The sequence below is a fragment of the Protopterus annectens genome, chromosome 6.part0, assembly GCF_019279795.1.
Source record: "Protopterus annectens isolate FY-2018-M chromosome 6.part0, PAN1.0, whole genome shotgun sequence".
Lineage (NCBI taxonomy): Eukaryota > Metazoa > Chordata > Ceratodontiformes > Protopteridae > Protopterus > Protopterus annectens.
This window is the reverse complement of record NC_056737.1, coordinates 34,841,428-34,867,674: the sequence shown is the minus strand read 5'-3', so window position 1 is coordinate 34,867,674 and position 26,247 is coordinate 34,841,428. Positions and strand designations below refer to the sequence as shown.

The following is a 26,247-nucleotide window of genomic DNA, read 5'->3' as shown; positions in this document are numbered from 1 at the left end:
TCGTCAATAGGGACCCTGGACCAAAAGGCCGCAGAAGTAAATATAGATCTGGTAGAATGCGCCCGAATGGGACACATGAGAGACAAACCTTTGGAACAACAGGCCAAACAAACACACTCAAAAATCCAATGAGCAAGAGTAACCTTAGAAACGGGCTTTCCCAGATGAGGCTTATAGAAACACGAAAAGCTGATCCAACTTTCACAAACTTTTGGTTCTATGCAAATAGAAAATCAGCTGCCTGTTAACATCAAGTAAGTGTAATTTGTATTCCCCTTTGTTCTGGTAATTTGGGAAGAAAACTGGCAAATTAATAAGCTGGATAATGTCCGCTTCAGAAGACACCTTCAGTAAGAAGTATGGGTTAGTCCGAAGAGACACTCTGTCTTTATGAAAGACCAAATAAAGCGGCTTGTTAGATAACACCTGTAGTTCAGAAACTCTCTTGGCCGAGGTAATAGCTACCAAAAAGGTCATCTTCCAAGATAAGAAGTGTAAATCAACAGTGGCAACTGGTTCAAATGGAGGAGAAACCAAGGCCTGTATTACCAAAGTTAGGTCCCGAGGAGGCATGAGGTTCTTGACAGGAGGCTGAAGAAGAAAGGTACCCTTCAAAAAGGCCTTGCAGAGTTTGGATAAACCCAAGGAAGCTAAATTCTCACAAACATGGAAATTAGAAATTGCTGCCAACTGAACTTTAATAGTACAAAAACTAGCCCCATTATTAAAAATACAGGCTAGAAAATCCAAAATGGCAGGGAATGGAAATGTAAAAAGATCCAAATCATGCTGAGAAGCCCAGATCCAAAAATGTTTCCACTTGCTGGAATTGATCTTCCTGGTAGAAGCCTTATTAGCCACAATCAAGATCTTTTTGACAGGAGAAGAGAGTTTGGGATCCTGGCCATCGGGGAAATTGGAGCAGCCAAGCAGTGAGCTTCAGACTGACTAAATATGGGGGAGGATCCCCCGACAGGTGCGTGATCAGATCCACAACCGGATCCAGGGTCCAGGACAGGGAGGACACACTACATGAGACCTCAGAGTGGGGAACCAAACTTGACGAGGCCAGAATGGGCCAATAAGGATGACTGAGCTACCCCCACCATTATGCTTTCTGAATAAACTTGGGGATCAGACGAGGAGGAGGATAAGCATAAAGTAGACCGAAGGACCATGCATGGACTACAGCATCTTTGGGTGAGTTCACCGGAGGGGGAAATCAGAGTGAAATACTCGCTGCACTTTGCAATGGAAGGAGAGGCAAAGAAATCGCAGTAAGGATGGCCCCACTTTTGGAAGATCATGTCTGCTACTGACTGGTTCAGAGACCAATACTAAGGCATCAGAACTGATCTGCTGAGCCTGTCCACTAGAATGATTGACTTCCCTGGAATGTGCATTGCCACCAGGAAAAGGGTCAGAAGAGATCACCCATTCCTACAACCTCATGGCCTTGTGGCAAAGGGGTTGAGATCTGATTCGCCCGTTTGTTGATGTACCAGACTACCGACATGCTTTCCATCTGGATGGCAATCGTCCAGGTAGGAAGAAATACATGGAGAGCTTGCAAAACCAAAAGCACCACCCTTATCGCCAGGACACTGACCTGCAGACTGGTCTCCAGGGAGGATCACGTGCCTTGGACAGTTCGTCCCATGCAATGCCCAACCCACTCGAGCAGGGAGGCTTCCGTGGTCACCGTGATCGAGGGGGAAGGAAGAACGAATGGACAGCCCAAAAGAAGGTCTGGGAACTGAAGCCACCACTGAAGAGAATCCTGGCAAACATGGGACAGCCGGACGGGATACAACAGTGGAAGGTTGAGAAGGGACCATTGAACTGCTAAGGTCCACTGAAGAATCCATATGTGAAGGCATGTGGTTGGTAGAACGGTGATCGTGGCTGTCATGGATGCTGCCTGAAGAACCATATTTGCAGGGGGAAGCTTGGTCTGAAGAATAGACTTGACGTGATGCTGAAGCAACAATAATCTGTCTAGAGGCAGAAACACCCCACCCTGTATTGTATCCAACTGAGCACCTATGAAGTCCAACACCTGAACATGTACCAGGTTTGACTTGGCATAATTTATCATGATGCCCAAGGAAGGGGCTAGGTGGAAAAGACAATCACTGGCCTGAATCAGTCAATACCTGGAGGGAGCGGAAAGGAGCCAATCGTCCAGGTAGAGGAAGACCTGAAACCCATGCAGCAGCAGGTGAGCCACCACTACCGCCATCACTTTGCTAAACACTTGGGGAGCACTCGGAACTGAAAATGATTGGCTTCCAGCAGGAAGTGGAGGAATCATCTGGAGCATCTGCTCATCTTGATATGACAGTACACATTCTGAAGGTCCACCAAGCACATCCAGTCATTCATCTTCAGAAAGGGCAGAATGGACTCTATGGTGACCAAATGAAACTTTGTCTGGTTCAAGGTAGAGAGATCCAGGATGGATCTTAAGTCCCCTGTTTTCTTTGGCACCAAAAAGAACCTAGAACAAGTGCCTGATCTGGACTGGTCTGGGGGGACGGTCTAGATGACTCACTTTTTGAGCAGCCTGGCAATTTCTATGGCTGCCTCCTCCTGTTGACTAGGTGGAATGTTCGGGAGGAGTTTCACTGACGAGGAAGAATGAAGAAAGGGGATGGAGTAACCTCTTGATATGATCTGTAGCACCCAACGATCGTTCGTAATGGACTCCCAGGCTGTTGGGTGCAGAGAAAGATGCCCCCCAACTGCATCCAGAGAAGAGCAGTTGGGCAATCCCTCACGATTGCTGAAAGGGTTTGTCCGACAACAAATCTCGAGATCCTGGTTCTTCAGACCCCCTCTGCCACGAGGGCAATGCCTGTCATTTCCCCCCCTCTCCCCCAGGGGAAGATGAACCCTGAGCGTCCTGGGAAAAACCCTGAGACTTCCGAAACCACAGAGTAGAGAAGTGGATCCTGATGGCAGATAAGGTCTTCCCGTCTTTCTCACGGGGGGGGGGGGGTGGGACACCCAAGAAGTACAGGTCCTGGGCCAAATGTCTCCAGGAATATAGACTCGTCGGGGTTGGGCTTTAGGGGAGATGACCCGCATCTCTGGGTAGGATTTCCATGATGTCCCCAAATGAGAAATAATCGAGGGGTGACTGAGGGGAACCCTTCCCTTCATCCAAGTCTGTATCATCAGTGAGAGACTCCAGTGGGGAGTTTAAGTGCCTCTTCTTGCACGTATGCTTCCTAATAGCCTCCTCAGGGGGAAACTCCGTCGAGGACTTGGAAGCTTCAGGAGATTCCTGAAGTGGAACCTCCCGGAGCGGTTTGGCAGCAGGCTGTCCCAGGACAGAAGACTCAAGCCCAGAAACAAAAGGAACCAGGGCAGAATCCAAGGACAAAAGTGTCAAGGCTCTTGAAAGAGCCGAGAGGACCCTCTACCGCCACCTCTAACACTGAAGGCAAGCAGACCCCAGAAGGCAGTGTAGCCACAGCTGAAAACATTGGTGTCAGAGCCTGCTGGGCCACTGTCGGTAGGGCCAAGGGGGGACTCTGAGCCAAGCTTCCCAGCACCAAAGCCCCAACGGGAAGGGACAGCTTCGAAAGCTTCGCAATTGACTCAAGCCCCTTGGAGCCGATGCCAAAGTGATGGCTCCAAGAGTCAGTCTCTGCTCCGACGATATCGGAGCCGAACTGCTCAAGGTAACTGTCGGAGTAAACGTACAATGGGCCATCGGCTCAGATGCCTCAACACTCAGAAACCTTGGACCCAAAGACTGAAAGTCGAAGGTTGGATCGGAGAAGGAGATATCGGGAGGAAACCGGACTGTGTGCTCACTGTTCCGGACAGAGACGGAACAGGCAATACTCCCAGATGAATCTGGGCCCGAAGAAACTAAAACATAATCCCGTCCACCTCTGCTTCAGACAGGCTCTAAGTGGACCAGACAGAGGAAGCCATCGATCCCAGCTAGGAATGACGCTGAGGGAAGGCAGAGGCAGGAGAACTAGCCCAATAACTGTCTAGCTCCAGGGAGAGGTGAGGGGACAGGAGCCGAGGTGAACCCCGGACTAGCTCGGGCCTAGATTTGGCAGGCAGTTCTACCAAAGAAGACCGCTCAGGAGATCTCTTTCTTGGCCAATCCAGCTCCTTGTGTCTGACCCCCTCTCCATCCCCAGACTTCTTGGTGGGAGTTTCAATCCCAGAAGCTGGGACTGTGGAAGATGAGGCCTCAACAGGTGGAGGAAGAAGGCCCTTCAAAATGAGCTTATTCCTCCTTTCAATAAGTGCATGAGGGTTGAGGCCCATCCAAAGCGAGCAGGAGAAATCTAAATGGGGAACCCCCAAACACACCATGCACAGAGTGTCGGCATCAGGTGGCAGAATCTTATGCCCACACTCCATAACTTCTTGAACCCCGGCTTTGGAGTCTCAGCCATGGGGCCAAGAAGAAAATCCAGGAGCGCGCATGCACACACACACACACACACACACACACACACACACACACACACACACACACACACACACACACGCGCACACACACACACACACACGCAAAAAAGGGAAGAGAAAGAAGAGAGAGGATAAAGAAGTAGCATGGAGACTTTTTTTTTTTTTTTTTAATAAACCATACGCCCAACGTGGGTATAGGAAAGGCAGAAGAAAAAAGGGTAGGTAAAAGAAAGATAAGACCCAAGGAAAAAAACTTACAACTACTGAAAAAACCTTGGAGGAGCTTGGAGCAACTGCAACCCATGCTATTCAAAACAAGTGGCAAACGAGATCTGTTGTAGGAGGGAGAGCTGGGCATTATGGGTAGGGGTGGAGCTTGGATTTCGGATCCAATGCTGGAGTATACGGCAGAGTCAGATCCATGCCGGAGCCAAGTCCCACAGGTTGAAGATCAAATGAAAACTTCAGATCTGTGATTTTAATGCAGTCAGAGCTCTACCTTTTACATTTTACCAAGACAGGACAATAATGAATATGTAAACAGCTACTTTGAAACTACCACAAGCAAAGTAGCTGTATTCCGCAAAAAAGCTTTGCAGGTTGTCCAAAAAGGAACCAAATTACAGTTGTACCTGTTTTCCTTAGGGAATGTAAATAATACCACCAAAGGTCAAGCAGGGGTATGGTTAAACCGAGGGTGGGGAATGGGTGTGCATGACGACATCACACTGTGGATGGTCTTACCTTGCTAGACTGTGAGCTGTATGCTCCACAAACAAAAACAGTGAATTTGCACAAAAAGGAAGCAGGAAAGTGAAGATTCAATGGCATAGGTCCAGTTTTTATCAGTTAAAACTACATTTTGGCAACGAAAACAAAAAAAAAGTGTTCTGAAACCCTTAAAGAGGTTAGCAGTGCCCTGTATAGACACAAACATCTAGAAAGTAAATTGTATCTATAAATCTACCATTAGAACTGAAACCTTTAACTAAGTATGTCTAAAACAAAGCCATTATGTAGCAACAGGCTTGAGCAGCTAGTTTACATTTTAAATAGCACTGCTATCAAAGCTTAGCACAACTTAACCAAGTCTAGTGCCAACTTCAGAGATGACCCAAGGAGACCACTGTATAACCTCGTCCATAAGCTACAGCTTACCGCCACAACACAGGTCTTAACATAGATATGCAATTTCCAAAATGTCTTTGCAGCCAGCTTGGTAGACATGGGTATCTTGAGACAATGCGTCAATTGTCTCATGTTCACAGACAACCATTTAATTCTTAAAGAAACAAACATTATTCGACAGATGCACATACACAATTTCATTAGAAGCAAAAATCTTGCATACAAAAACATCTGTCAAAAATATACACACTACATTCACCAGACAGATAGACCAACTTATACTGAAGGACTAAAATGCAATATTTCCATACTTCAGGACCTCCTAAGCCTATAAAGGGCAATGCCTATCCTCAGCAATCTCTAAAGCACTCATCAAAAGCAACACCAACACCACAATATATGTCTACCCTATACCCAGTGGAGCCCTAAAAGCAAACACACTACCTAGGACTCTTGTCAAATGGCACTGACCAGAATGAACAAAGAGAAGATAACTGTTACTTGCTTATCCGGAGCCAGAATCTGCCCAGTTACACACACACCAGGTACCAATATGAATCTATCATAGTTTACCTTGGTGTTAATAACACAAGATGTACCACCCTGGACTATATGAAGAGAGACATTATTGACCTATCTGAATATGTGTATCAGGTAGGTATGTGCCTTCCACTGAGCAGCGTTCTACCTTCACCAAGAATGATGTTGAAGTACGGACAAAAGATGAGTGACTTCAATAATTGGCTTTGTTTCTTGACTCTTTCCAGGGGATTCAATCTATGTCAGCATGGGAGGACAGTGTTAGCAAACCACATTGCTTTTTTAAGGATGGTCTACACCTAGGTTTCAGAATATTGGCTTAAACTTTATCCACCCCTTAGACCTTTTTTAGGCAATGCCAAACTAACAAATCTACAAACAAAGCAAATAAAACCCAAAGAAACCTAAAGGTGTTACTGCTCTATGTTAGGAGACTAATCAAGAAATTCCACACCCTACAAGCACTCCTCACTATGGAGGATATAGACATTTGTGCCATTATCGAGACATGGTTTAAATCTGCAGAAAGTACTCTGACATTGAAAGGCTTCTGTGCCTTCCACACATTTAGACCAGCAGCTGCAGAGACAGGGGCAAAAGGTGGAGTCGTCTCGATCTACATTAGCAACAAATATATATCTAGGTTGATTAAACAGGACAATGCCCTGGAGTTTATCCATGTATAAATAACCACAGACAAAGTCCCATATCATATTCTAGCAGTTATACCATCTATGTCCCAAGTATCCCATTACTCATACCTAGACCTACTGGAGACCCTCACCATTAAACCAAGTACCCTGTTCATGAGAGACTTTGACCCTCTACACACATACACTGCCTCAAACTCACAGGTACAACAATTCCTGGACTTTATTAACACAAAAAACCTTGATGAGATGGTGCACACACTCATCAGAGAGTCAAACATACCAGACCTGGTATTCAACAATATGGGACAATGCTGCAAAGCCCAACCCCATGTCACATCCTCACTGAAGAAGTTTGATCACAAAGGTTTCTTCTTCGAAATAAAAATCAACTTGGTAACCTCAGCAAACCATGTAATAGTTAGTCGCTATTCCAAAGCAAACTATATCCTATTAAGTAACAATATGTCAAAATTCAGTTTCCCTTCTAACCCCTAGTCCACAGCAACCTAAGCGGAATTGTTGACAGAGACTCTGTACAACCATGTAAATAGCTGTATACATGGCTGCTGTACCTACTAGAAGAAAGCCCAAAACAAACCACACTGGTGGAATCCTAACCTTAATAGGGTATATAACAAAAGGAAAAACGTTACCAACTAAAATCAGGAAAAACAACTCCCATAACGATAGGAGCTCTCTAATTAAACCAAACAGGAAAATATGAGGACTAATCAAGTCCAACAAGGTCAATTATGAGGTCAAGATAGCAACACAGGCTAAAGACAAACACAAGCCCTTCTACAGCAATGTCCATAACTTCAAAGGCAGCACACAGCAGTTTGGCAAGCTGGAAGTCAACTGTGCCACCTTCAATCAGCAAAGTGACGCAGTGAATTTCAGTTCAAACTTCACCCCCCACACCCCCCTTCCCTCCCCCCATAAAATACCCAATAGTATAGTATACCCTCCTCCAAATATTCACAGGGAGCAGGTCAAAAATACAGCCTCAATGAGTCCAGACAATATCCCAGGATGCCTCCTAAATAGCTTGAAACATGACTTATCAGCACCACTTGTGTGTCACTTTTCAACTATAACCCTAAAACAGGCTTTGTACCATGGGAACGGAGGACCACAGCAGTTATCCTACTTCACGGGGGGGGGGCTATCTATCGACCTAAGAAAAGTACAGGTTTGTACCTAACATAAATGTAGATGTTCAAGTGTAAACACTGCTGCAGTCATTACACTTGGGTTATCCTGCCGTCAGGCGGTCCCGCAGTCGGCCAGAGTTCCAAAGTCTTGGTCTGACGTCGGTTGCTGTCGCCTCCTCCCTGACATCAGTGCGACAGGGGTATATAAAATGCAGCCGACGCCATTTTCTTCAGTTTTTCTTGCCCCAGATGTCAGGTGCCCCCAAATAAGTAGGCAATTCAAACTGCTACTAAAAATACAAAAGAAAAGCAAACAACCATTTTTAGTTACCAGCAAATACTCCTCATAGGAATAAAGGGTAGATGCCCTAGGTAAGTACCAGAAAGTAAGAAGGGAAGGAGGGAGGGTAACCTGGACTGCAGCAGTGTTTACACTTGAACATCTACATTTATGGTAGGTACAAAACTGTACTATGTTCGTGTTACACTGCTGCAGTCATTACACTTGTATAGCAGTGGTGAAGCCAGCTCTGGATTTGGAGTATAAAGGCAAATGGTAATGTTTGGTGAAAGTATGAACAGAACTCCATGTTGCTGCTTCCACAATATCCTTGGTAGGCAGTTGAAGTGGCTGTTGCCCTGGTGGAGTGAGATCTAATGCTGCTAGGTACAGGTTTCCCATGGTGGGTATAGCAGAAACGTACACAGTGTCCTCTCCATTTTTAAATAGTCTGCTTTGAAATGGCTTTTCCCTGTGCTCATGCAGCGTATGCTACCGATAATTGCTCGGATTTTCTGAAAGCTTTGGTTTTGTCCAAGTAGAAGCGTAACTGTCTGTGAATGTCCAATGAATGTAGTTGTCTCTCCCCTTTGTTCTGTGGTTTTGGATAAAAAGTTGGCAAGTGAATAGTTTGGTTTAGAGCCACACTTGATACCACCTTTGGCATAAACGTAGGGTTAGTTCTTAAAGACACCCTTTCCTGGTGGAAGATGAGGACAGGCTCCACTGTCATTAGTGCCTGTAATTCTGAAACTCTTCGTGCTAATGTTATTGCCAGTAGCAAGGCAGTTTTCCAAGAGATGTATTTTAATTCTGCTGTGTTAGCTGGCTCAAAAGGAGGTAAGGTTAATTTTTCCAAAACAAAATTGAGGTCCCAAGTTGGTGTAGGTGCTCTACGGGGCGGTCTTATGTTTTTAGCCCCTCTGAGGTACTGTTTGAGTAAAGGATTACAAAGAATTGGTGGATCCGTGTTGTAATGAGCAGAGATAGCTGAGGCGTGGATCTTGATGGACTATGAAAAAGAGAGGCCCTTGTCCAGCATCTCAGTCAAGTATTGAAGTATCTGAGAAATGTTTGGGACAAGAGGGTCAAGGCTGTGCGCTTGGTTACAGGCACAGAATCTCTTCCATTTATCTGAGCATGCTTTCCTGGTGCTAGGCCTTCTGGCCTCCAGAATGACATCCATAACAGCTTTGGAGAGAGGCATTGCTTGCTTGACTAAGGAATTTTCCATGCAGCTAGATTTATGGTCTTTAGCTGGCTGTGAAGTATCTGATTATTGTGCTGTGTCAGCAAATGTGGGATTTGAGGCAAAATCCAAGGTGGTTCTTGTGCTAAGTTCTTTAAGACTGGGTACCAGTGCTGGCGTGGCCAGTCTGGTGCAATCAGGATCATTTTTGGTTCTTCCTGCCTGGCTTTTATGAGTACCTTTGGAAGGAGTGGTAAAGGAGGGAAAGCGTATACTTGTAGTTTTTTCCAGCTGAATGAGAGGGCATCCACTTTCCATGCTTGTGGATGGTAGCTCCTTGTGCAGAATTTCTGTAATTGGCAGTTCTTTGGGGAAGCAAACAGATCTGTGTCTGGGCTCCACCATTTTTGTGTTATCATTCTGAATATTTGTGGGTTCAGTTCCCATTCGTGTGGGTCCATAATGTTTCTGCTTAGGTCGTCTGCCAGTGTGTTTTTCTCTCCTGGCAGGAATTTTGCTTGCAGATGAACTTGGTAGTTTAGAGCTGTGTTCCACAAGGTCATGGCTTGTCTGCAGAAGGGGTAGGAGTGTGTGCCCCCGCTTGTTTATGTACCACATAACTGTGGTGTTGTCTGTCTTTAGTAGTAATTGTCCTGGATGCAGTAGGTCCTTGAAAGCTATAATAGCATTTTGTACAGCTAGCATCTCTTTTTGATTGATGTGGAGATGTCTTTGCTCTGTGGGCACTCGCCCTGGATACATTTTCCTGCCATGTGTGCTCCCCAGGCATAATCCGATGCATCTGTTGTCAGTGTCTGCCTGGCTGTGGGTTGAGTGAAAGGCTGTCCCTTGTTGAGGTGACAAGCTTGTGCCCACCATCGAAACTCCTGTTGTAGGCAAGGAATTAGTGGCATAACTGTTTCCAAACTTTGACAGTGTCGAGACCATACTCTCTTTAGGTACCATTGTAGTTTCCTCATATGCAGTCCGGCATATGGAATTAGTAGTATGCAAGATGCCATGTAGCCCAAGGCCTGCAGAATTTTTCTTGCAGGGAGTTGGGTCTTTGTTGCCATTAATTGAAAATATTGAGTCAGTTGTCCTTGCTTGTCTGGCGTGAGATAAGACATCTGGGCCATTGTATACAAGCTGGCACCCAGGAATATTATCTGTTGTGAGAGCACTAGTTTTGATTTATTTTCGTTTACTGTCTACCTCAGGCAACTTAATAACTGTTTTACGTACGCCAGATGCTTTAGTAGAATGTCCTTGCTCTCTTCTTGAATCTGGCAGTCGTCCAGGTATGGATAAATTTGAATTCCTTTTTGCCTGCAAAATGCAATTACGGTGCCAGGCACTTTGTGAAGACTCTGGGCGCAGTATATAAGTCAAAGGGCAGTGCAGACAATTGATAGTGCATTGAACCAGCTAGAAATTTGAGGTATCTTCTGCAGTTTTGTCCGATAGGGGCATGCAGGTATGCCTCTTTGAGGTCCAAAGTCAAGAGCCAAGTTTTCTTGCCCAGCATGGGAAGAAGATGCTGTAGTGTCAACATCTTGAATTTCGGAACATCCAGGTTAGTGTTTAGTGAAGAAAGGTCCAGAATGGGTCTCCAGGCTTTGTCCTTTCTGGGAACCAGACAGAGTCTTGAGTAAAATCCTTGTCATTGTTCCTGTGGTGGTACCTGTTGAATAGCTCTCATGTCCATGAGTGCTGTAATTTGTTTGTGAGCCTCTGCCCACTGATTTGGTGGCAGATTTGGCATTCCTTTTAGCCTTGGCAGGGTGTGAAAATGGAACCTGTAACCTTGAGATACAATGTTGGGAACCCATTTGTCTTTGGTGATGCAATGCCAGTTGTGATAGAAAAGTGCCAGTTTTCCTCCTAAGGGGGCTGCCAAGAGAGAGATGTTTGGCAGCTGCAGTGGAAAGTCATTGAGGCTGTTTTTTATAAGGTTGAGGCCTGTCTTTTCATTCTTTCTGGCCTGGTGTACCCCATTGTCAAGGCCTGTAAGGGCCTTGTGTCTGACTTCTACCTTTTGGACGTCTGTATCTGCCCCTTTGAGGTCCATCTGTGACTGGAAAGACCAATCCTTTGTTGGCCAATTTCTGCTAAAACGAGGAGGCTGAACCTGTAAGAAATCTTTCACTGTTTGCATAGATTTTGCCTTATCCTCCATCTTCTTTAATACCTCCTCTGCCTTAACTCCAAATAGCACATCCCGCTGCAAAGGTGCATCCAATAATTTGACCTTAACATGATCTGGTAACATATGTTCTTTTAACCAAGCATGCCTTCTAATGACAGAGCCTGTAACTGCTGCTCTACAGGAGGCCTCTAAGGAATCAAAACCACATTGAAAGGTATGTTTACCCACTTCTTCAGCTGCATGCAATAAATCCTGCATTTCTTTTAGGTCTGGAGGATCTGATTCTGGAAGCATCTTTTGTTTCAACTGAGACATCAACAATTGCTGATATTTTAGCATATGAAACTGGCAATTCAAGGCTCTCATTGCTAAAGTAGCAGACGTATATAGCTTCTTTTCCCATCTGTCTAATGCTCTGGAATCTCTGTCAGAGGGAACTGTTTTTTTTTTGCTGATGAGGCCTTAATCCCTTTGGGTCCCTGAGAAATAGTTTCAGGGTCAGCAACAGGGCTTTTGTACATAAATTTGTGAGAGTCAGGGACTCTGTAATATCTATCAGGTTTAACTGGGGCTGGGGGTAAGGAGTCAGGGTTTAAACTGGATTCAGTGTACACACCATCCACAATATCTAAAACTTGTGGGATAGCAAGGGGTCTGTGTTGAGGCAATAAAAGGAAGTCTCTGAGCCTTTTCTTGGATTCTGAGTAATCCTGGCCTTCCCAATGGAAATGTTCCCTCATGGTATGTAAGGTCTCCCCAAAGGAGTAATCCTCAGGTGGAGAGGCTGATGGAATTGATTCCTCAGCATCAGAATCCTCATAAGGGGATAAAGAGTATCCTAGGTCCGAGGAGGAGTCTGAGGAAATGGACACCTGGTCAGAAGATTCATAGTCTGCATCCTGCCTGGGCCTTTTATCAGGAGGGGGATGGGACCCCCTTGATCAGGGTGATTAGGTCCTCGGCCACTTTTAGCATTTGTTTCTTAGGCATGGAAGCCTGTCCTGGAGAGAGTTGTGTCTGTTTCTTTGCTTTTAAGGGGGGCTTAGACTTAGCAGAGGGTTTAATGGTTAACTGGGTAGGTCCGAAAACACCCTCTGTAGCTGTGGATTGTTCAGCTACTTCGGTTCCTTCTGTAGGGTTAGGATCGGTAAGCTGAAGCCCTAGTGCGTCCGAAGGCCCAGCCAGCTCCACGTGGGAGTCGGAGGCGGTCTGTGAAAGCGGTCGTCAGGGGCTGCGTAGGCACCTCGCTGAAAACCGGAGAACCGGCGACCGGCCTAGAAGAGGCCTCGTCGTCAATTTTGGGCCTCGGATCCCTGTCCTTGTCCTTTTTATGCATTGCGGTCGTCGGAAGTTCCGACGGCATGGTGTAATTGAATTTTCTGCCAAAATAATGTCGGGCAAAATCAAACCAACGTTTAATAGTGCGCTTGTTAAACCTAGCACAAAACCGACAACCAGTGATGCCGTGGTCAGGGCCTAGGCATGGAATACAACAGGAGTGGAAATCCTTATGAGGTATTTGCTTCCCACAAAAAATACAGTTATTAACTTTTACTGACATCGGTCTGAGGCATGAAAAAGTTTCCTCAACGGGGTACTTAGTTTTTTTGGAAGACTTCAGTTCTGGATTCGGAATGAAAATCTCAGGAGTCGGCCAACCGGCACTTGCGAACTGCTTCTGCTTCGGGCACCGCGTGGCAAGAAAGACTGAAGAAAATGGCGTCAGCTGCATCTTATATACCCCTGTCGCACTGACATCAGGGAGGAGACGACAGCAACCGACACTGGACCAAGACTTTAGAACTCTGGCCGACTGCAGGACCGCCTGATGGCAGGATAACCCAAGTGTAATGACTGCAGCAGTGTAACACAATGAAGATCTACAGACTCATTAATCTGACTACTCTAACATGCAAAGGCATCAAATGAATTATCATGGAAATGATCAACAAAGACATAGGCAAACTTCAGACACTTGAATAAACCCAGTTTGTCTTTGCCAAGTGGGAAAGTCATACCTACTCAGCCTAGTGGACTATTTTGAGAAGGCCTCCAAGGCAATAAGTGAGGGGAAAATGGTGCATACCACCTACCTGGACTTGGCTAAAGCATTTGATACAATATTCCATTTACGTATAGTTGGCAAAGTCACCAAAATGTGAATAAACCCCCTACATAACTCGCTGGATTTCCAGCTGGCTCACAGACAGGAAACAAAGTCAGGATTGGTGAGATCACCGCAACTAACTGATTGGTCACCAGTGGGCTACCTCAGGGCTCCAAGTTGTAACTGCTCCTATTTAGTATCTACTGGCAAAAGCCTTGTTGGGCAAAGCCTTTTTTCCTTTCAAAATACTTTTTCAGTGGTACCAAATTTCTTGGGTTTATAATACCTTGTAAAATAAATGAACAGTGCAGACAGTCACAACCCATAATTTCTCAGTAATCACTGACAGCCGAACATGGTCATCAATAGTTTTACCAACTCACGAAGGAAACTCCTACAGAGAGACTTAAGCAAGAAGAAAAGCTGACTAACTTTTCAGATAATCCACCATTTACCACTGAGCACAGAAACAGAGACTCATCATGCATTCAACCACTCATTCAATAAACTCTACTACCGAAAAAAAAATAAAACAAATTAATTTGTGCATTAACCAAGAGAGACCCAAAAGCAAACCATTACCTAATGAAACTGTGGCGCGGCTGTGGTTACTTCCGCAGCTGATGAATCATAGCTGTCTGGAAATATAAGCAAAAGAAGACGCTGTCATGTTCTGAATGTGGTGTCCAAATTAAGGTGGTTCTAACACTGATCACAAGAGAGATTTAGGAAAAGTGAAACATACAGAGAGTAAGTGAGAAATGAAACATACAGAGCAGGTGAGAAGTGAACTATACAAAGCAGGTGTGACTTGTAATTATAAGTGAGCTATGGGATGCATGTATTTGTGCAAGATTCCATACTGTTTACAATATAGGGAGAAAAATAAGGGTCGCAGAACAAACCCTCATGGGACTCACTGGGACACTACTAACAGAAATGTAGCTAACTGCTTGCTACAATGCAACATGCAGTTGCTACAGTTCAGGCTACACAGTGAGCACTGCATCCCTCAGGTTTGACTGGAAATGCAATACTGGCTTTTAAAATCCAGTATTGCATTAAACAAAGATTGAGAATTGCTAATTGCACCTCCAACACTTTGCAACTGGGGCAGTTGCCCCTCTCTCCCAGCCCTAGCGACATACTGGCTATTAAACCAATCAACATGTGCTGGGTGAATGCCAAGCTCACAGACACTCTAGATTAGGGATGAGTGGTTCACCCTAGTGAAAACTTTACAGAATTCTAAAAACTTTGCTGCAACCACTTTACTCTGTTAAATTCAACTAAAAGGTAGTCAGTGAGTACCAGCACAGTCATACTCACTCCATGATGTGGTTATCAGCCATAATGTCTGCATTTCAGCAGGTTGTTTGGGTTTAAGTGACTCAGTTGCTGGTTGTGAATTACCCACTTAAGAGTTTTAGATGTCAAAGGATGACTATCAGATAATAGTTTGAGATGGATGGTAAAAGCATTCTTTGTGAATTACAGCTCTTAATCCTAAGAACTGTACAACAATGAAAGAAATAATAGTGTCACTAGAGCTGGATTTACTTAGACCCACCTTAACACATGGTATTTTACATACTTTCCTGAATGAGGTGTCATTCTGGTTTTATCCTCATGCCACCTGTGGGTAAATCCTATGATACCCACACCCATTTGTGGGTTACTGCTAAATTATATGTTCAGTACAACTGCTGCATCATTCATTATACATAATGAACAAAAAAGAAGTTATGCATTACCATAACGTTCCAGCTGTATTGTTGATCCTCGTACACTCATTACGTGTGGGTAGTCAGTTCCGACCTCGGAACCGAGCCGGCCATCTTCCAAATGACCTAACAGAACCGGATGGTGAGATCCATTAAAAGCCACAGGAGGGGGAAGGAGGGAGGGTCATAATGACTGAACGAGGATCAACAATACAGATGGAACATTACGGTAAGACACAACTTCGTTATTTGATATTGTTAATCCTCGTTCATTTCTTATGTGTGGGACAGAGTCCTCAGCTACCTTTATTCCTGCGAGGCTCTAATGGAAGGACATTCCTGAGCACCACAGAACCAAAAGATGCTCTCCCCTTGGAGGCCAAATCCAACTTGTAATGACTGATGAAGGTATGAGGACTAGCCCAAGTTGCAGCTGCACAAATGTCATGTAAGGAGGCTCTGGCATGGAAAGCAGCAGAAGTTGCCACCGACCTTGTAGAATGAACCTTTATTGTAGTAGTTACAGGAATATTACATTTTCTATAAATACAGGTTACGCAGTCTTTTAACCATTTAGCCAATGTGAACTTAGCAACAACACATCCTAATCTAGGTCCAGAATAGGTAAAAAATAACTGGTCTGATTTACGAGAAGCCTTAGTCCTGTTCAAGTAGAAGCAAATTTGCCTGTGAATATCTAGGGTATGTAGGCAATGCTCTCCTCATTTTGAATGACTGGGGAAGAAAACTGGCAATTCAATGGTTTGATTAATGGACATTTCAGAGATCACTTTTGGCAGAAAGGAAGGATTAGTTTTCAATGACACTCTATCTCTATGAAAAATCAAATATGGTCTCTTGATGCATAAGGCTTGAAGTTCAGAGATACGTCTGGCAGAACTAATGGCGACCAAAAACAAGGTTTTCCATGACAAATATTTGAGGTCGCAAGAAGAAGCTGGTTCAAAAGGTGACATTGTTACAGCTTGTAGGACTAATAACAGGTCCCATGGTTGAGTAGGTTCTCTAAAAGGGGATTTTAAACGATTCAAGCCTTTTATGAAAGTCTTACATAATTTGTATAACATAAGAGAAGAGTCTTGGACACCATCATGAAAATTAAATATTGCGGCCAAATGAACTTTAATGGTAGAGGCAGATAGACCGGATTGGAATAAGGTAGATATTCCAGTACTATCGACACTGGTGCTGAAAAAGGATTTACCTGTTTTTCTTTCAGCCAAATAGCAAATCTTTTCCACTGGCTGAGATATGTAATTCTGGTGGAAGACTTATGAGATGCAATAAGAATGTCACGTACTGACAAGGAAAGATCATTCTGCTTGGCAATCAAAGGAATTGGAGGAGCCAAGCTGTGAGTTTCAGGCTGTTCAAATTGGAGTGAATCAGCTTCTGTGGATGGAAGATCAACCTCGGGGTTGGATGGTGAATCCACTGTTGATCTAGCAGGTGAAGCCAAAGGAAGGGGAACCAAATCTGACAAGGCCAATATGGTGCTATGAGGATTACTTTGCTCTTCAACTGGCGGGCTTTCTTCAGAAACTGGGGAATGAGGGGGAGAGGTGGATATGCATAAAGTAGACCCGAGGGCCAATCGTAGGCTAGAGCGTCCCTGGGTGACTGTCCCGGGGGGGGGGGGGTCAGGGCAAAATAGTTGCTGCATTTGTAGTTGGTCAGGGATGCAAAAATGTCGTAGCAAAAAAGACCCCAGCGGTTGAAAATCTCCGCCGCTATCAAAGGATTCAGGGACCACTCGTGAGGTTGTAGAATACACGTGCTGAGTCTGTCTGCTATCACGTTGGAACTCCCGGGAATGTGCGCTGCTAGAAGAAAACGGTTGGTTGCCATCGCCCATTGCCATATCTTGATGGTCTCCCAACAAAGTGGGCAAGATTTGGTTCCACCTTGTTTGTTGATGTACCAGACCACCGCCATGTTGTCTGATTGTATCTCAATAGTCCTAGACGGAAGCAGGGGATGTAATAAGCACCGACCTCAGCTCTAGAACATTTATATGAAGATCAGCCTCCATTTCGGACCAAGTACCGTGGACTGTCTGTCCCTGAAATAGCCCCCCCACCCACCCCATCAGGGAGGTGGCCGTGGTCACTGTAGCCTTGGGTTGTTGGGGGAGAAGGGGCGTGACTATTGTGACGGATTGTGCACCATCCACCAATTTAAATCTTGCTTGCACCTGTGAGTTACCCGAATCTTGGCTGAAAGAGGGTACTAAAAGGGGATACCATTGGTTGAGTAGCAGCCATTGTAGAAGCCTCATGTGAAAGCTGGCCAGGGTGACAATAGTAACAGCTGGAGAACAGAATGAGCTGTGGATTTCTCCCTTGAAAGGAATGGAATCAGTTGCTGATTTATCCTTACAATTCTGTGCTCCGGAATGGATGCTCTGCAGTTGTGTGTGTTCAAGATGACCCCTATGAATTCTGTGGACTGAGATGGGGTGAGACTGGATTTTTGCCAGTTTATGGTTATGCCTAGCCTTTCTGCAGTGAGAAGAGAAGAGAGTATGCCAGGGCTTCTTCCAATAGATGTCTGGTGGGGGCAGAGATGAGCCAGTCGTCTAGGTATGGAAACACCTGGAATCCTTGTAGTCGCAAGTGAGCTGTGATAACTGCCATGCACTTTGTGAACACCCTGGGGGCTGTAGAGAGTCCAAACGGCAGTACTCTGAAATGGTAATGACTGGCTCCCGCACGGAAGCGAAGGAATCTTCTTGATGGTCTGTCCACTTTTATGTGGTAGTACGCATCTTGAAGATCTATCGAGCACATCCAATCGTCTTTTTCCAAAAGCGGAAGGATAGACTGTATTGTGACCATCCGGAATTTCTGTACCTTTACAAACTTGATCCAAAATTGGTCTCCAGTCCCAGTTTTTTTTTTTGGCACCAAAAATAGTCTCGAGTAGAATCCGGATCCTATCTGGTCTGGAGGGACTATTTGGATGACTCTTTTTCTTAGCAGCTTTGAAATCTCTAATTCTACTTCTTCCTTTTGATTGGGTGGAACGTTGGGTAAGCTTGTTAGGGGAGCGAGACAAAGGTCAAAGGCGATATGATAACCTATGGTTATTATCCTTTGTACCCAAGAATCGGTGGTAATGGTTAGCCAGGCAGAAGGGTGTAAAGAGAAACGACCCCCAACTACTTCCAGAGGAAAGCAGTTGGGCCACTCTTCAGGAGCGCTGGTAGGATTGGCCAGGGAAAGAATCCCTGGAACCCTGGTTACACGGAACCCTCTCTGCCCCGAAAGGGGCGTCTTCCCTGTGAGTTTCCCCCCCCCCTCTGCCTCTAGGGGAGAACTCAGCCTGTGTGTCATGAAAAGAGACTTTTTGTGCCATATCGCCCCACTTTTCTGGTTTCTGGAGAAAGCCCGTTGAGGGGAAGAATAACAAACACCCACAGCAGAAAGGGTCTCACCATCCTGTTCATATCTAGCCAGTGTGTTTTTAACCTTGGGTCCAAACAACGAAGAGGCTGCAATGGGAGCGATGAGAAAGGAAGCCTTGAAGGGTTCCGCAAAATCACACAAGCGCATCCAGGCATGGCGTCACAGAACAATGCCTGAACCCGCTGCTCCTTCTGATGCGTGAGATATCGATTCGATGATGGCTAGCTGAGAGGCCACTTTGTCACGGACCTCATCAGACACAGCTCCAGCCAAAGTTTCAGAGAGCTCAGAATCTAAGTCTCTTTGAAGCCTGGTAAACTGTACCATATAGTTCAGGGACCTGACTGCAAAGGTTACTGATGCAAAGGTACGCTTCTCTATTCTGTCCAGAGCCCGGGACTCTTTGCTGAGCAGATAGTCTGGCTTTCTTCTTCCGCCAGGTCCTTTTTAGTTTTGGCTGCCACCAGCAAGGCAGCTACAGGAAGAACTTTGGACCAATGGGGATCACTAGCAGGAGGGGACAAAATTTTATCTGGCCTCCGGGGAATGTCCTCAACAGTGTCAGCAGCCTTACATGCACGCTGCACAATGAGATGGACAAGTTCATCGGCAGACGGAGTAACCCAGGAGGTAGGGGGCCGGGCACAAAAGGCCTGCAGGAACACAGACTCTTCAGAGGTCGGGTTAGAGGGCTGCCAATCACCTCTCTGTTTAAGGATTTCAAGGATATCACCAAAGGATACCTCAGAGGATGATCGAGGAGACCCTTCCTCATCATCAAAGTCTGTGTCTTCAGTAAGGGACTCCTCTGTGGAGTCCATGTGCTTCCTCTTGCAGTAGCTCTTTTGATGATCTTCCTCAGAGGGAGAAGCCGGGGAAGATAGCGCAAAAGGGATCTCCTGTGGGAGTATGTCCTGAGGCCCTTGCGCCCGCTGTCTGCTAGGGGTGGCTTGTGTGCACTGCGGTCCAGAGGAGGGCAGGGAGAGTGATAGCACAGGGTCATCAACCGATGCAAGAGCCTTCTCCATTAGCTGGAAGGCCGGTCCACCTGAAGAGGGGTGGGGACCCACGGCAGGGGTCACCCCTCGCCCAAGTGGCTCAGCCTGCCAACCCGGAGTCCCAGGATGGCTGTGAAATGCCAAAGTATGTACGCCACAGCTGACATCCTGGGCGGTGGCAAGACTCTCCTGCCACAAAGGCAACTGTGGCTCCTTAGTGAGGTCCGTAAAGGGAACCATAGTGGGGGAAGACTGTGCTATATCAAGGGGCTTCAAAGGCAATGAAGGAGGAGAATAAGTAGGGGTCTTTGGTAAAGGGTGATCACCTCCTGAGGAAGGATGGTTCCTACGGGGTAGGATACCTCTGGCCAAAAGCAAATGATCCACAAGACGCAACACATTGTGTTCAGAGAGGCTTCTAGCAGATTTCATGGACATGGCTGAGGGAGAGTCAGGTCTACCCACGGATGGAGCAAGCTCGGTGCCCACCACGGGGGTGGTCTGCACTGAAAACAATGGAGCTGTAATGGTCTGAACTACAGGTGTCTGCTCCAAGGAAATCATCGGTGCTGAAGGCATTGTCTGCACCGACGAAGAGGTTGGTACCGAAGTGATTGTCAGCGCTAAGGCCTGAGCCGAAAACATCGGTGATGAAAACTGAATGTTCGGTACCAAGAGGGTAGTCGGTGCCCGATAAATTGTTGGAGCCAAAAAAGGAATGGGCATTGAAACATCCATCAACGTCGTAACAGTCTGCATCAACTGGACAGTCGGTACCGGTAAGGGAGTCTGAACCGAGGAGCTCCACGGTACCGATGTGGTATGGGGCACACTACTCAGTGCTGAAGGTCTAGGCACCGAAAGCGCTGGAGCCGAAGAAGTCAAATCCGAACTGGAAAGCTTAGCTTTCTTAGGCCTCGGTTCCTGAGAGTCCCCAGCTGGGGACAAAGGAAGAGACTTGGCCTTTTTTTGTTCATCACTCTTTTTCTTATGGGATCTTGGAGGGGTTGAAGCCTCCGACCCAGAAATAGCCTCTGAAAAGGGAGATTTAAGTAGCCCCTTCAATATTAATTTATTTTTCCTTTCAATTAACATCCTGTTAGAGTAGTTCTTACAAATCCCGCAAGGCGGGTCAATTGTTAAGTGAGGCACACCCAAGCAGTAGACACACAGGGAATGTGCATCTGATGTAGGTAATTTATGGCCAAATCCAAACATCTTTTAAACCCTGGACTACCTTTTTTGTCTGCCATGTTAGAAGGAAAGGAGGAGGAACCAGAAGGATACCAGCAATGGTACAAGAAATACCCGAAGGTAAAAAGAAAAGGGGTTTACCAACGATGGTAAAAAAAGGAATTACCTCACGGTAAGAAGAGTTGAAAAGGATTAAAAAAGGTTGTCGCTAAATGCGATAAAGTAAGAGATAACTATCTAATGACTTTTTTGTGAAATAAGCTGTCTTAGAACTTAGGTATGATGAAAAATATTGTACTTAGATCAAGAGAAGTAGCTTGACACCACCGAATGGCAATGCGGCAAATGAAATCTGGGGTAACAGGGAGAGGGGAATTCTGGGTAAGAATTTAGCTCGAGAGTTGTGGCTGGCGTGAACTTGGAAGATGGCCGGCTCGGTTCCGAGGTCAGAACAGACTACCGACACGTAAGGAATGAACGAGGATTAACAAATATCAGATGCCTTATTACATGTGCTGTACGTCTGCCGCATTACTCATTACATGTACTGTACAAAAGCATTAGTACTCACTATATGTACTGTACAAAAGCATTACTACTCATTATATGTACTGTACAACTGCATTACTCATTATAGGTACAGCACAAGTGCCACATTACTTACTATACAAACCGTAACTGCCACACTACTCATTATATGTACTGTACAAGTGCCATATTACATGAACTGTACAGGTACCACTTTACTCATTATACAAATGATACAACTGCTGCATTACTCATTTTATGCACCATACAACTGTGACATTACTTATTATATGTATCATATAAGTGTCATATTACTCATTATATGTACAGTGGAACTGCATTATTACTCATTATATGTATTACACAAGTGCCACATTACTTGCTATATGTACAATACAACTACCACATTACTTATAATATGTACCGTACATGTGCCATATTACTCATTATATGCACTGTACAAGTGCCATATTACTCATTATATGTACTTTACAAGTACCACATTACTTTTTGTATGTGCCGTACAGCTGCCATATTACGCATTTTATGTACCTACCATACATCAGCATTTTTACTCATTATATGCACTGTACAAGTGCCACAATACTTTATATATGTACCATACAGGTGTTATATTACTCATACGTACAGTACAAGTACCATATTACTTGTTACATGTACTATACAAGTGCCACATTACTTATTTCTATCACTCTCCACTATAACCCTGCAGCAGATTTGATGGCTGCTACACTCTCATACACAGTAGCTTCCCTCTTCTTCTATACCTCCCTGTCTAAATAATCTCTAACCCAGAAGCATCCCTTCATGGTAGTTAGCCTGTTATACTACACTACTAATGATAACTCTTTCTGCCCCCTTTCCTTCTCGACTCATAAAGAAACCTAGGTGGCAGATAGGTTTCACTCTCTCCATCTGTCCCTGCCTCTCTACATAATCATCCTGCAGAGTGGGTGCATTTAAACTCAAACTCTCCATTCCAAGAAATCAGTTGGACAGCCAGGTTCCAGCCTTACTGTGTTCACCCTCACTCAAACATTTCAAGACATTCCTTCTTCATACTACTTCTTTTATAAACCTCAACACACTACCTCATGATATTCACACTGTTTCCACACTCTCATTAGTTTATTCATTTCCACTAGCACTACCTTCCAGTCTCCCGCCAGGCCCCTCTTTCACTACAGCTTATTTTTTCTAATACAAACAATAACCTACTGCTGTATCTATTACTAATTTACCACAGTCTTTAATTTGTTATATTCTTTACTCTGTCCTATACAACAACCTGAAGTAAGAGGCAGTTGCATGACAGTATTGCTAAGCCTTGCTCTTTATGTTACTCTCACATCTACCATAATCTTAAACTTGCTACAGTTCCATTAGCCTACTTTTTCTTACCTATCCCAAAATGACTCAGCTGGTACATTATTACTGACTGTACTTTTGTTTTCCAGCTTTTTATGGGTGACTCACACATACCCTCACAGCACCCTTCATGAACTTAAAATCAATCCACAAGTAGCATTTAGTATTAAAATGGAAAACCCCATGAATCTTAACTTTTAATTCATTCATTTACTAAAAGTAAAGAGGGACAATACACTATCCAAATTACCCTCCTTCAAAATGCTAACCTTAATAATAAGTACAAAAAAATTATATAAGTTATTTCACTCTACAATGAAACTACTGAAAGCAGGGGATAGCCATAGCAATCCAATCCTGGTCGTAATCAACCTTCCTCTCAAAATAACCCTATCACAAATCAGCCACAAAGAATGAAGAATCAATGTAACACTGATAACTAATGGACAAAAATCAAAGCCTGGCTTCCTATAGAATATCCCCATATTATATAATTTTCAGAATCCTGGATGAAAAACACTTTGTGCCGCTCAGACTTTATACAGAATAATTACAGATCACTTGTTGATCATAACTCCGAAGCTCTCGCACAGGAGGTACAGTTATACTACTTGTACAAAAACTCCTCCCTTGACATCATAAAAGCAACCAACCGCAGTCTTATCTGGAGTTCATGCCAATTAAAATAAGCAATACAGCCTCTATAAGTACATCCCTCCTTCTTCAGTAGCACTAACACAGATAACTATTCTGAGTAGTTTTCTCAGGAGACATACCTGAAAATAGAACCTTATTAGGAGAATTCAATCAAAATGCAATCGGCTGTTAAGGCAAACTTTTGGTGAACTGCTACAACAGTATAACTACTGAAAACATCCACCAGGCCCAACACAAATATAGAAAAAAGGTCAACACACTGGACCTTGAGGCCACTAATACTAAGTGTAGGTTCAATACTGTAGCTCTCCTACAGCGACCACTGCCAAATAATCACTACATGGTCATCCAAAGCACTAAAGGTACCACCACAGGTTGTTGATAGCAATCGTTTTCCAGAACAAGACTGTGCAATGTTTAGTACCATTCTGGCATCCATGGACTATATTGCCCTTATACATCATACTTGATCCAACTACTGCCCTGTCTTATTTCATCAGTAGAGTCACAGCAACATTTCCTCTTCCCACTTACCTTTCATAAGCTCAAGAGACATTCTGGCCCCTGCCTCAACTCAGACAATTAGAAAAAAAATGAAAGTGACGGACTACGTCAGGAAAGCATGGAAACTAGACCAATTAAATCACCACCTGCACAAAAGTTATCTAGCCCAAAGAAAAGCACCTAGAATACCCACAAAACTTGGCTAAGGCTCAATATTTAAGGATGAATCTCCCTGGCTAGAAGACTCATCTTAGTGTCCCACTTATGTGACAAACCTGATTTAACATCCCCGGCATCAGTGCAGAATCAGACATGGTTGGACATTTTCCCAATTGTTAAACTGAGTTTTCTCCAACAAAACACTCTAATGAAGCTTTAATCGCCCTGGCTAGAAGACCCATCTTAGTGTCCCACTTGTGAGACAAGCATGATTTAACATCCCTGGCATCAGTGCAGAAACAGACACGGATGGACAATTTCCCAGGTGCTAAATTGAGTTTTTCTCTAGCAAAACTCCTTAATAAAGCTTGTAGGTGACTGCTGTGTCAAATCATATCCTGCTATACCAATATTTGCCTGTATCCTCTAATTTAATCACGATTTGTACATTCAACTGGTGGCTGTATTTCAAAAATACTGTAATTACTCTGTAGCTGAATGAGCACACTCCCACTACATAATGGCAACCTGTTAGTTTGGCCTTCCAGAAAAGCAGGTTAGACACCCCCCCCCCCCTCAGAAAGCCTTTACCTGCACACCTTGCACTCAAATAAGCACTTAAGCCTACTTGAAACTGATGTCAACAGTCTTACCCATCTACCTCGTAGTTTTAGCAATCCTTCTTTATTCAAAGTATCTTTATATTTATATGGTACTTTTACTTTACAAATCACTGCTGTTTTACAAATATTTTTTTCTGGACTCACTTCAGTGGCTCTCTCTCTCCCTGGTCCTCCCCTCCCTTTCTTTTTTTCATCTCCTCTCCCAATTCCTCATGAAATGCACTGCTCCTTCCCAGAATGCCTTGCACCATATCACCATTTTCACACTGTTGCAATCAGTGTAGGAGTCCCCTCACAGTTATGTTTTAGAGAGAGTATCCAAAAATACTCCAAGCTGAGTAGAGAGAGTGCGCACTTAATAGGTATTTGTCTTCGATTTGTGTATTAGTTTTTTACTTTCTCTCATCATCCTTATATGACCTCTGTGAATGTAGCTTGCTGTATATTGAACACATTAGTCGCTAAACATGTTTTGAATGCAATTTGGTGTTCTTGTGTTATCTATTCTTTTACCTGTATAGGTGCTGCTATGCGCTGTGTCTACATGCATTTTTAGCAGAAATACAGCCCTTCTTCTGCTGCCTAGAGAAATTAGCTGTTGTATTGTTTGGTAACTATGCTCTACAGCAGTGATAAGAGTAATGCGTTACTGTAATATATTACATTTTTAAGTAACTAGTAATATTCTGCATTACATGTCAATATAGTAACACAGTAATTGTAATACATTACTTTTTTTAATAACCAGTAATGCAAATATCAATTACTTTTGCATTACTTTTTGCTTCAATTCAGCCACGTAGCTGGTGGAGACAGAGGGGCAGTCCGCATTCCAAAACCACAAAAAAAAAATTCTTAACACTGTGGCATGTTCTCCTTTGCGGAGGACCATGCCTGTGTCATACGAATGGATGCATGCCACCCACTATTAAAAAATAAGAAAAGAGTGAGATTTCCACAGTCGTGCCTTGTGGTCAATGAGCAACATATTTTTTTTAGTTCGCGGCTGCGCTGTTGCATCCTTTCCCTTTCAGCGTTGCCGTTCATAGTTATTTCAAGAGAAAAATTAATAAGCTGGTGTATTGTACTGACTTGCCTCCTTGTTACAATCGTAAGTTCTGTGATTGGCTGCAACATATAGAAGTACATGGGAGGTTGGTGTTTGTTTTAAAGGTTTTTCAGAACTATTAGCATTTATTTGTATTAAGCAGTGATGACTTTAATTGCTGGAGATTTAATTCACTTCTAAGGGATCCAAATTCAGCTTGTAACCCTTTCTATTTTATTGTATTGTTTTACACCTTTGTACATATTGCCTATTAGAGGCAGCTCTACTGTGATTTACGTAAGTTGTTTAACTTCTTTGATCAGACACTTCAGGTAAAATTTTCAGAGTAGAG

General features: G+C 44.2%; 1 protein-coding gene across 3 annotated transcripts in view; it reads right to left on the bottom strand.

Annotated features, from left to right (window-relative positions):
• Positions 1-26,247, bottom strand: part of RPAP1 (RNA polymerase II associated protein 1) — a 2,926,740-nt gene that overhangs the window by 674,157 nt on the left and 2,226,336 nt on the right. The gene's annotated exons all lie outside the window — the stretch shown is intronic.